This window comes from Psammomys obesus, unplaced genomic scaffold, assembly GCF_907164565.1.
Source record: "Psammomys obesus unplaced genomic scaffold, mPsaObe1.curated_primary_1811, whole genome shotgun sequence".
NCBI classification, from domain to species: Eukaryota; Metazoa; Chordata; class Mammalia; order Rodentia; family Muridae; genus Psammomys; species Psammomys obesus.
This window is the reverse complement of record NW_026596040.1, coordinates 9450388-9462067: the sequence shown is the minus strand read 5'-3', so window position 1 is coordinate 9462067 and position 11680 is coordinate 9450388. Positions and strand designations below refer to the sequence as shown.

Here is an 11680-nt window from a genome sequence, read left to right as displayed (position 1 = left end):
ACATTTGGGCTCCACCAATGTTATTCACTTACGCTGTTATTCATCACCTGTACCCTGAACCTCTACTTGTAGCTGGGTACCAGAAGGATTAATCTGCATAACTCCTTAAACCAAATCCTCTGTAATGGATTAGTCAACTTTCTTTTTTTTTTTTCATTTTTTTAAATTTCTTTATTTATTTTGTATACAATATCTGCATATATGCCTTTACATCAGAAGAGGGCACCAGATCTCATTATAGATGGTTGTGAGCCACCATGTGGTTGCTGGAAATTGAACTCAGGACCTCTGGGAGAGCAGCCAGTGCTCTTAACCTCTGAGCCATCTCTCCAGCCCCGATTAGTTAACTTTCTATTGGTGAGAAAAAAAATGTCATGACCAAGACAATTTATAAAAGGAAGGGTTTATTTGGGGATCATATTATATCTACATATATATGACAACATAAAGGATAGAAGATACTTCTATGCCGACTAAATATATTTTGTGAAATGATACAAATTAACACAAAATAATTTGATAAGCTAATTACATATGCATAAGTAATAGTCACTAGAACAGCTCTGAAAACAAAATAATATAGGCAAAGCCAACATACTCGTTTTAAATTTAATATAAAAAAAAAAACTGAAGAACTCTAAGTGACGACAGAAAAGCAGATTGCAACGGTGAGAGTCATTGGCGTGGCTCAGTTGGTACAGTGTTTGCCTGCACAGTATTGACCAGATGTGATGGCACATTCAGTGATCCCAGCACTTGGGAATCTGGGACTGGAGAGACAAAGGAGCAAAGCTGAGCAAGAAAGGTTATTCAGTGATTAAGAGCACTTGCCGCCCTTCTAGAGAATGCAAGTTCAGTCCTCATTGCCTATGTCAGGTGGTCCACAAGTGCCTGCAATTCCAGCTTCAGGGAATTCAATCCCTTCTGGCTTCCATTGGTACCTACACACGTTTAGCATGCATACAAACACACAAACACATTCACACACAGAGCGAAAGAGAAAGGTAAAGAGAGACAGAGAGAGAAACAGAGCAGAGACAAAGAGAGAAAAAGAGAGATTTAAAATAAATATGTTTAAAGGTAATCAAGTACACTGTTGGAAGTTCTAGGCCAGATTGGAATTCCTGGGTCACACAACTACCATGAGAATATACTCAGTGGGACATACAGAATCAATTGTGAAATGGCTGATAAAAATTCTATCATAAAAATAATCGTAGTAAATATTAGTGCTGTAAACACTTTAATAAAAAGATTTTTTAAAAGGGGGAAAAAGCACAATGCTAGATTGTGCATTTGTTATGTGACAAAACTTATCCTGGGGAAACACAACATATATGTGTACTCATCCCAGACAGGGAACCCACAACAGACCAAAGCATGAATACCACTGTAGTCCAACTTGATGAACCAATTAATTTTTTTTACAGTAACATGTGTGATGAGCTACTTACAGAGAAGAAATGACTCAAAGTCAGCTGCATCAGGAAGGCCCACCCCAGAATGAGTGACCTCACAAAGACTGAGAAACCCGGAGCACGATGAAGAGCCTGCAAGGAGCTCAACAGGTTGGAGGTGTTCTTCCCAAGTGACTCAGTTGGTCTAAACTGCTTCCAGGCAGTTGATCTGGTCTGAATCTTGTCTCAGGTTTTATTGCTTACTCTAGCAGGGTCTAGTGAATCTTATTAGTTTCAGGTACTTCTCTGCAGGATGAGTGTTTCAATCTTGAAGGAAACTGTTACACAGTATTACTCACAAAACACACCCTTTAAATACAAAGTCACATTTTTTAAATACAAATAGATAATGAAAGAGATGTGTCAAAAATGGTACCCATAAGAGCCCCAGGATGGTTGATATAATGCTAAGAAAAGTTGAGTAAATGCTCTGTAAGTAGGGATAAAGACGTCACTTCATAAAAATAATCTAAAGATTCACAAGAAGACAGCAGAAGTGGAAGTAGGCTGGGATTTGATAAAAGTAGTGTTAACTAAATTAAGAGAATTGTAAAAGAAATGAACAATTATAGAACTATTTAAATGAACAGTTACCAGAGTCAGTAGGAGCTCATGTGTGTGAGAGCATGCGCACATTAGCACACACTCAAATCCATAAAGACTTGAATGAAACTTGACACTGTGACACTTGCAATGTCAGCATTTAGGAGGCAGAGGCAGGAAAATCATTCCAGACTCAAGGCTTGTCCCAGCCATATATTGAAAATATCATAGTAAAACACAAAACAAAACAAATAACAAAAGACTTGAATAATTTCTCCAACACTATCAACAGCCTCAGATTCATATGTAAAGGGCATCTTCATATATTCATTACATATGTGAAGAGAACAACCGTAGAATAAATAAATATTCTCAGTGTATATTGATATGCGAGCATGAATGTAACTAATGCAACAGGAAAGAGTAGACACAGTACTTATCTACACTCATTAAAACAAATGCCACACTCTTATATGTGGAGCTTAGAATTAAAGTCAAATATACACATTTGTATATATGTTTTATTTGTGTGTATACACCAGAAAGAAAGCTATGAGAGAGGAGCAAGAAATCTTAAAGGAGGGAGGAAGTAGAAGGAAGTGATTAGAAAGCAGAAGGGGGACCTGTGAAGGGAATAAAATCAGTAAGGTGGGGCCCAGAAGGGGGGAGCATGAGAAAAAAGTACAGGGACAACTGCATACAAGTGTCATAATGAAGCCCAATACTCTCTATTCCACCCCAAAATGTTGATGAGAAAAACTTTTTAAAGAACAAGAATATATTGTTTGAAAATAACTTGTAACGTATTTTCTGACCACAACCTGTTCTCTGACTGCAACAAAAAGTAAATTTTATTTAGCTAATAAGATATCCAGAAAGCACTGAATTTAAAACAAAAGCCTTCTGTGATAATTCTTGGATGAAGACAAAAATTTCAAGACAAAATTTGAAACAGTTTGAACTAAGTAATAAAGAAAAATAAAATGTATATCAATGTCATATGAAATAGAAAGACTAGACTATTAATCAGCTCAAATGTGAATCAATAGGTAGTTAAATACACAAATTGTAGACTATCCATACAATAAAAAATTTAAAGTTTCCTTTTCTGTGTCTGTGTGTACATGCATGCGAGTATGAGGTACATGTGTGTAATAAGTGTGCATGTGTGTCTGCTCCCACATGCCCTGCAGGCACACTATGGAGGCCAGAGAGAAATCGCAGGGGCAGCCATCTCTTCAATTCTCACGGAACAGAGCAAAGTCACCTGGAAAAATCAAGGAAATGTAATTTCATTCAAAGAAAACACGAAGGCCCTGATAATGGATACAGAATCTGTAGAGATTTGTGAAAAAACTTAAAAATGATTAAATGCTGATAGAAATTTCATGTAACTTGAAAATAATTCATGGTAAACACAATGTGTCAAGGAAATGAAAGGAATTTAAAACTAGAGAAAACATAAAAGACTAAAACGTTAAGTATTGAGCAAATAGAACAAAGAATGAATAACTTAAAGGTTACCATGGCTCTCTGCTTAGTGATTTCTTATGTGATGTGACATGCTCCCTTGCTCTCTTGCTGTCACAACATTCCTGATGATGAAATGAAACTTAAAACTGCCATAATGGAGTTGTATTATTCACTAGAGAAACAGAACTTATAGATGAACATATATTCATATTATGTTATATAAACTAAATAACATATCATATATAATATTCATTATATATGGGCTATATATATATATACACATATATATATATGGAAGTTTATTAGAAAGGCTTACAGTCCAGCTAGTCCAATAATGGCTGTCTACCAAAGTAAAGTGCAGGAATCCAGTAGTTGTTCAGTCCAAGAGATTGAATGTCTCAGGTGGTCTTCAGTATATGCCAGAATTTTGCCCATGAAGGAATAGAATTGCTCGTGAGGGTGAGAGCAAGCAAACAGAGAGAGCAAGCTTCCTTCTTCCCTGTCCTTTATGCCAGCAGAAGGTATAGCCCAGATTAAAGGAAGGTCTTTTCCCTGGAGGGGACAGGAGCTCCACAAGGAGAGCAACAGAACCAAAATATCTGGGCACAGGGGTCTTTTGTGAGACTGATATTCCAAACAAGGACCATGCATGGAGATAACCTAGAACCCGTACACAGATGTAGCCCATAGCAGCTCAGTGTCCAAGAGGGTTCCCCAGTAATAGGAACAGGGACCGTCTTTGACATGAACTCATGGGCTGGGTTTTTGATCACCTCCCCCTGAGTGGGGAGCAGCCTTACTAGGCTACAGAGGAAGACAATGAAGCCAGTCCTGATGAGACCTGATAGACTAGGGTCAGATGGAAGGAAAGCTATCATTGGACTGTGGGAGGGACATAGGAGAAGAGGGAGGGAGGGGACTATAGCTGGGATACAAAGTGAATAAACTGTAATTGATAAAAATAAAATAAAAAATTTTAAAAAGGTAGGTCTTCTCATCTCAAATAAAGGTGTCTCTTTCCATCTTCAAAGATCAGGATTGCAAGTGTGTCTTTCTGATTCAAATGATTTAATTAAGAAATTAAGAAATTAAGAAAAAAAAAAACCTCACAGGTGTGTCCAACCATTTGGGTTTTAGCTAATCCTAGATGTAACTAAGTTGCCAATCAAGAATAGGAGTGGAACTTAGAACCGCCATAATGGAATATAACCTAGAACCACCATAATCAACTATAACCTAGAACTGCCGTAATGAACTATGAGGTCAGACCAAATTCACAATCTAAAGACTAACAAATATGTAATACTTTTATACCACTGGGAAGTAAATGGAGCCTAAATTGAGCAAGTGTAAGTTAGAGTCTACCTGGGTATGATTTGCTTGTTCCCCCCAGTATCAAAATCTAAAAATGAAGCAATATTTATAGGTTTACATAAATAAAAATACATGTATAGACTACTACAACTATTCAAGTCGCAAAGCTCCTTCTATATGCTAACATTCAGTTAGGGAAAAAGAAGCCATCTGATTCAGTCATTGACTTTGGCTGCTACTCTGAAAGTGTCCCACTGTCTTCCCAAGTACAAACTACTGTAAAGATGAGGCTGGCATTCTTTCCTTGCAGTCACCCAGCTTCCACAGACAAGCAGCTTTATATAACAAAATAAGAGATTTGTGAGACTTACTCAATGTACATATAATAGTTATAATGAAAGTGAGGTGGTCTTCTTCATCCTCAGAGGCTTTTTACTATCTGGAAATTAAGTCAAATTCAGAAACAGAACTGTGGAAAGAGAATGCCACAAAAGCAAACACATTATCTAAATGCCAGTCTATGAAAACTCAGTTTATATTATTTGTGCACACACTCGTGTGTGTGTGTGTGTGTGTGTGTGTGTGTGTGTGTGTGTGCATTCACACCCTGGTTTTGAGGTAGAGGACAATTCTCGGAAGTCAGTTTTATCCCTCCACCTTTACAGGAGTCCTGGGAATCAAACAAAGTTGGCAGGCCTGCACAATAGGCCCTTTTCTCACTGAGATAACATTAAAATTCAGTTTAAATATGTAGATTTATTTACTTGCCATTTCATAACTGATAATACCAGAAATGGCTTCCAAGAGACAGTTAGGAAGTAATCCCAAGCGTTCAAATTTATAAAATATTGCCCACTTCTTTCACAATAACCCCCCTTTTGGTATAATTTTACTCTATTGTCAACCAGCTCCTAAAATAATTTTTCCAACTAATTTACGTTGAACAATTGGAAATATCCTAAATCTTTTGGGACATTCTAATTTCATTGTTAACAGTTGACTTGTGAGAAAAATGTGATTGGCTTAGGGAGCATATGCTAGCCGATGATGGAATTTGGTTAAAAACTGAAAGCAAATATTTTGGCTTTGGAATTTTCTTTGAATCCTAGATATCGCCTAGAAAATTCAAAGCGGTTAGCGAAAGCCAAGGCATTGCCTAGCCGCAAGGCGCATGCGTGGCAAGAGAAAACCAGCTTCTGCTGACGGCTCCACCTCCTTATCTGTCACAGTCAAAGGCCTCGATGGTCCTTCCACACACCCAGGAAAACTTGCCTCTCACTACGTGTCCGACCTCTTCTCCCCTTCCTTCCTTTGGTCATTCATTTCTAGACACAGTGAACTCTTCTTGGACCCTTGACTAGCCTAAGGATGCTTCCAGCCTTGAGCCTGTCACTACCCCATTCCGACGACCCACTCCCTCAACACCTACTCGGCGAGCTCCTTCACAGCACTCAACTGGTTTCCACATTCAGTCTTCTCTGCCCACCGTACTTTCAATAGCACACATGTCCCATACCCTTTACCCTTTTTTAATGTCTTCACATCAGTTGGTTATTTTTTTTAAATATATATTATTTTTTTGGCTAGAATGTAAATGATATGATAACCTACCATTGTTTTACCACCAGATTTACCCCCAAGGGCTAAAAAAAAAAAAAAAAAGAAAGAAAGAAAGAAAGAAAGAAAGAAAGAAAGAAAGAAAGAAGAATATGCAAATTGCTCATGAAGCATTTGTTGGCTGTTTTTTAAAGACAGCGTTTCTGCATTCCCTCTTAATATTCCTACTACAGATATGTGTCCATAACGACCCCCATATGCTCTTCATTGTATTAACATAAAATTTGTCATGAGAATACGAACAGATAAACAAAGCAGATAAAAAGTTCCATTGGGCAGAAGGATTTGTAAACCAAACAAATACCAGCAAATATATAACAAAAATAAAACAAAAAAATACCTTAACCATGGAAAGTCAAGAAAGAATGGTTAGTCCTTTATACATCTGTCTTGATTGATATTTTTGACAATTTAACACATGCCAGAGGTGTCTGAGAAGAGGAACCTCAATTGAGAAAATGCCTTCTTACAATTATCTTTAGGCAGGTCTTGACTAATGTTTGATATGGACAGACTCAGCTCACAGGAAGTTGTGCCACCCCTAAAAAACAATTGGTCTTGGATGGGATAAGAAGCAGGCTAATCAAGCTATGAGAAGCATGCCGTTAAGCAGGATACCTTTACGACTTCAGCTTTAGTTGTTGCCCCCAGGTTCCTGCCTGGAGTTCCCGCCTTGGCTTCCCTCTGATGATGAGCGTGACAGATAGTTGTAAATAAGCTCTTCCCTCCCCAAGTTGCTCTGGCCATGGCATTTTATCACAGCACTGGAAACCCTGACAACTTTAAAGATCAGAAAGAAGCTAGGAAGTAAGTTATGCAGATATGTGGAGAAGGTTGTACTAGGAATTATAAAAGCTCTGGGTGGAAACCCCTATAGTTACAAGAAACATCACAGGTGACTGAGGAGTTCACTGCTGCTGGAACGGAATGGTGATTAGAACTGTCATGTGTCTAAGGGTAATTTTGTGGTAACAGATTTCAAAGGTCCTGATAGGATAACTAGGTTCAATTGTGGTAGAAAAGTAACTGGCAGGGGTTACAAACAGAGGACTTAAAGAACAAAGTATGTGTTGTTTATCTATTACATGTTTTTTTTATTATTTTTAAAGAAATAATATTGAAAAAAAAGGAAATAATATTGTTGGGCATAGTGGTGTAGCCTTTAATCTCAGCACTTGGGAGACAGAGGCAGGGGGAATCTCTTAGTTCAAGGTCATCCTAGTCTACATAGAGAATTCCAGGAAAGCCAGAGCTGCATAATGAGACCCTATCTGGGAAAAGAAGAAGAAAAACAAAAGCATTTTTATACTAGTTTGTTTATTTTTTTGAGACAGGGACTCTGCACATATCCCTAGATTTCCTCGATCTCGTTATGCAGACTCACCTGGCCTTGAACTCACAGTGATTCACATGCCACTGCCTTGCAAGTGCTCAGATTGCTGATCAATGCAGGATGAACCGGTCTACTGTGGGTGGTGTTACCACTAGGCAAGCAATCCTGGTTGCTTGGAAAAATGTGGTTGAGCAAGTCAGGGTGAACAAGGCAGTGAGCAACATTCCTCCATGGCTTCTGCTTCAGTTCCTGCCTCCTGTTTCCTGCCTTGAGTTCTTACCTGATGCCCTTCAATAATCGACTGTGATGTGAAACTGTGAGCGGAAATAAACTCTTTTCATCCCCAAGTTGCTTTCAGTCATGGTGTTTAGCACAGCAACAGAAACCCTAACTAAGACGAGTTGGTACAGAGTGAATTCATTCAGCATGTAGATACATATGTATGACTATAATCTTATCATACCTTTAAAAAAAAACACAGGAGTCATGTTTCCTTGCAGTCTCTAGGAAACCTTTTTGGGAGCCTATTATTCTGAGAAGAGGCTAGGAATATCTAGGAGTTATTTAAGAGTGATTGTTTATTATACCAGTAAACTATGGTATTCAGCAGCCATTTAAATATAATTAAAATGCCATAAACGTGTAAGTTCATTTGCTACTATTGGTCACAGTTTAAGTTCTCAGTGATTCCAAGTAGCAAGGGGCTATAATCCAGGGCAATTCTACCATCACAAAAAGTTTTAACTTCCATTTCCATCCTCTCAACCATGGATGGTTATTAGTATTATCCTTAATACATGAGGCAAATGAGAGGGTAAATTATTTAACTTTCCCAATATATTAATATTATGTAACTAGTGGAATTTACATAATAAAACTACCTATATTTTTCAAAAATAAAATCAAAACCCAAGTTTCTGTACCTTACTGAATGTCAGGCAGAAAGAGAAATTTTACCACAATGAAGCATCGGTTAGAACCTCTGGGGCATGATACAAGATCACCTTCTCATTTTACTTTGTTTTGTTTCAACTCTAGCATAATGGCTGTCTTGAGGAATGCAAATTAGTGGTGGATGCTGCAGTAATAAATGAAAGTAGAGTCATCTGTAAAAGTGTGGGACTATTTAGAGGTGACACTGGAGACTCCTATAGGATTCTCTTCTCTGTATAAAAGAGAAGACTTTAAAGGTGTAAGTCAGTAATATCTTCTTTGTACTTTTTGGTAACATGACAGATTTGTAGCTAGCAGGGGATTACAAATGGACATACTTTGTACGGCTTTGCACATGTGTTCTGGGGATTTGAACTCAGTTCTTCATGCATGCACAGTATTCTTTACCGAGTCATCTCCATCAAAGCCTGGTGATTATTTTTTTCTTCTTTCTTGTTTTATATATATGTTTATTTTTTTTTAAGTTTTTATTTAACTTTTTTTTTTAATTTTATTTTTCTTTTTAGTTACATTTTGTTAACTCTGTGTCCCAGCTGTATCCCGCTCCCTCATTCCCTCCCAACCCCACACTCCTTCCCTGGTCTCCTCCCTGCCCCTTTCCAAGTCCACTGATAGGGGAGGACCTCCTCCCCTTTCATTTGACCCTGTTTTCTCAGGTATCTTCAGGGCTGGCTGCAAAGTCCTCCTCTGTGGCCTAACTATATATATGTTTATATATATGCATATATATGTGCAGGTTTATTGGGGCATCGATGGAGGGGGAAGGGAAGGGGAGCATACGTTGGGTAGAGGAAGGGAGAGAGAACAAGAAGGGGAAGAAGGAGAAAATTCGCAAAATAGGCAAAAAAGGGCTCTTGTTTGTTTTTTAAAAAATGGATTTTTTTTTCACGGAGAAATGTGACACTCCCCCATTCTTTGTTTTTCACTTGTATATAATCAGTTCTTTCTATAATATCAATATATACTCTGGTAAATTCTAGAACCAGAAAGCTAGGAAAAACAGAAATTTGCTATTTCCGAGAAACCACCCAAGAAGAAAGCTTTATGCTCATATGACTAATTTTTAAATAATTTATCTTCTCATAAAATATTAACCATAAAGACAAAGACTGTTGATTTCTGCTAAAAACAGGATGGGATGACCCAAAAATACGTCAGACTTGGACTATAAGATGGTTATATGACACGGTAGATTAATCATATAAATTTATTGTTAAGGTAGTTGGAAAATCGTTTCCTATTTAGTGGTTGCACTCACATTCATGAGTGATACTTTGGAGGCTGAGGATGGAGGATCCCGAGCTAGCTTCGGGCTAATATGGGCTCCATTGTAAGACCCTCCCTCTCAAAATCTAAATGAATAAAACCAAAGTTATAATGAAGACTGGCAATGGAGGAAGGTGTGACTTTGACAGACTGCAACGAGGAAAGACTATTGTACAAGATGAATGGGTTGCCAAGACAAAGCTATGACAAGTAGCTGGATATGAACATCATTTTCTTAGAATTTAGGGAACTGATCTGCAAGTTGATTAGATACAGCAGATTTTGAGTGCCCAAAGGAAAGTCTTTACCTGTACTCTCCTCTCACCTATTGTGTGAGCCAGCAATATTTAATTCCATCCTCTTTATTCTATGTCAGTCATGACAACCTTATTTTTCTTACATATTAGAAGTTGGTATAGAAGTAGATGAAGTGGTCCTCTGTTGTACTTTTGTGTGGGTATGGTGAGCTTTATTGATGGTATTCAATAGAGTAGGGTTACCTGAGCAACTCCCACTATTCTGGGGGTCTAGGATGGAAATTGTGAGAGATATTCTCAGTGTGATGGGCTGACCTGGGATAGAGACAGCTGAGGGCCTCTCTCTTGCTTTCATGTCCTTGCTGAGTTGAGTGGTCCAGGGCTTCTTACTCCTTGGAGGCCATGTAGGCCATGAGGTCCATCACCCTATTGCTGTAGATATATTCATTGTCATACCAGGAAATGAGCTTTACAAAGTTGTCATTGAGGGCAATGCCAGCCTCAGCATCAAAGGTGGAAGAGTGGGAATCACTGTTGAAGTCACAGGAGATAGCCTGGTCCTCAGTGTAGCCCAGAATGCCCTTTAGTGGGTCCTCAGATGCCTGCTTCACCACCTTCTTGATGTCATCATACTTCGCAGTTTTCTCCAGTTGGCATGTCAGGTCCATGACAGGCACATTAGGGGTAGGAACACCAAAAGCCATGCAAGTGAGCTTCCTGTTCAGCTCTAGAATGACCTTGCCTACAGCCTTGACAGCACCAGTGGATGAAGGGATGATGTTCTAGGCAGTCCCATGGCCATCGCACCACAGCTTTCCAAAGGGACCATCCATGGTCTTCTGGGTAGCACTGATGTCATAGACTATGGTCATGAGTCTTTTCACAATGCCAAAGTAGTCATGGATGACCTTGGCCAGGGGGCTAAGCAGTTGGTGGCGCAGGAAGCATTGCTGACAATCTTGAGTGAGTTGTCGTACTTCTCATGGTTCACGTCCATCACAAACATGGGGGCATCAGCATTAGAGGCAGAGATAATAAGTCTTTTGCTTCTACCCTTCAAGTGAGCCCCAGCCTTCTCCATAGTGGTGAAGACACCAGTAGACTCCCAACATACTTGACACCAGCATCACCCCATTGGATGTTAGCGGGATCTCTCTCCTGGAAGATGGTGATGGGCTTGCCATTGATGACAAGCTTCCCGGTGTCAGCCTTGACTGTGCTGTTGAACTTGCCATGGACAGAGTTGTACTGGAACATGTAGACCATGTAGGTGAGGTCAATGAAGGGGTCACTGATGGCAACAATCTCCACTTTGCCAGGCAGCCCCGGTTACCAGGCATCCAATACGGCCACATCCATTCACTCCAACCTTCACCATTGTGTCTCAGGGATGAGGCTGGCACCTCCCGAAAATATGCACCTGTCTGAAACAGAGAGGAGCCCCTCTGTTGTATTTTAACAAACAT

The 11680-nt window shown here is 39.1% G+C and overlaps 1 pseudogene; it reads right to left on the bottom strand.

Annotated features, from left to right (window-relative positions):
* Positions 1-10600: 10600 nt before the first annotated feature.
* LOC129688003 (glyceraldehyde-3-phosphate dehydrogenase-like) lies at positions 10601-11592 on the bottom strand (annotated as a pseudogene).
* Positions 11593-11680: the final 88 nt, after the last annotated feature.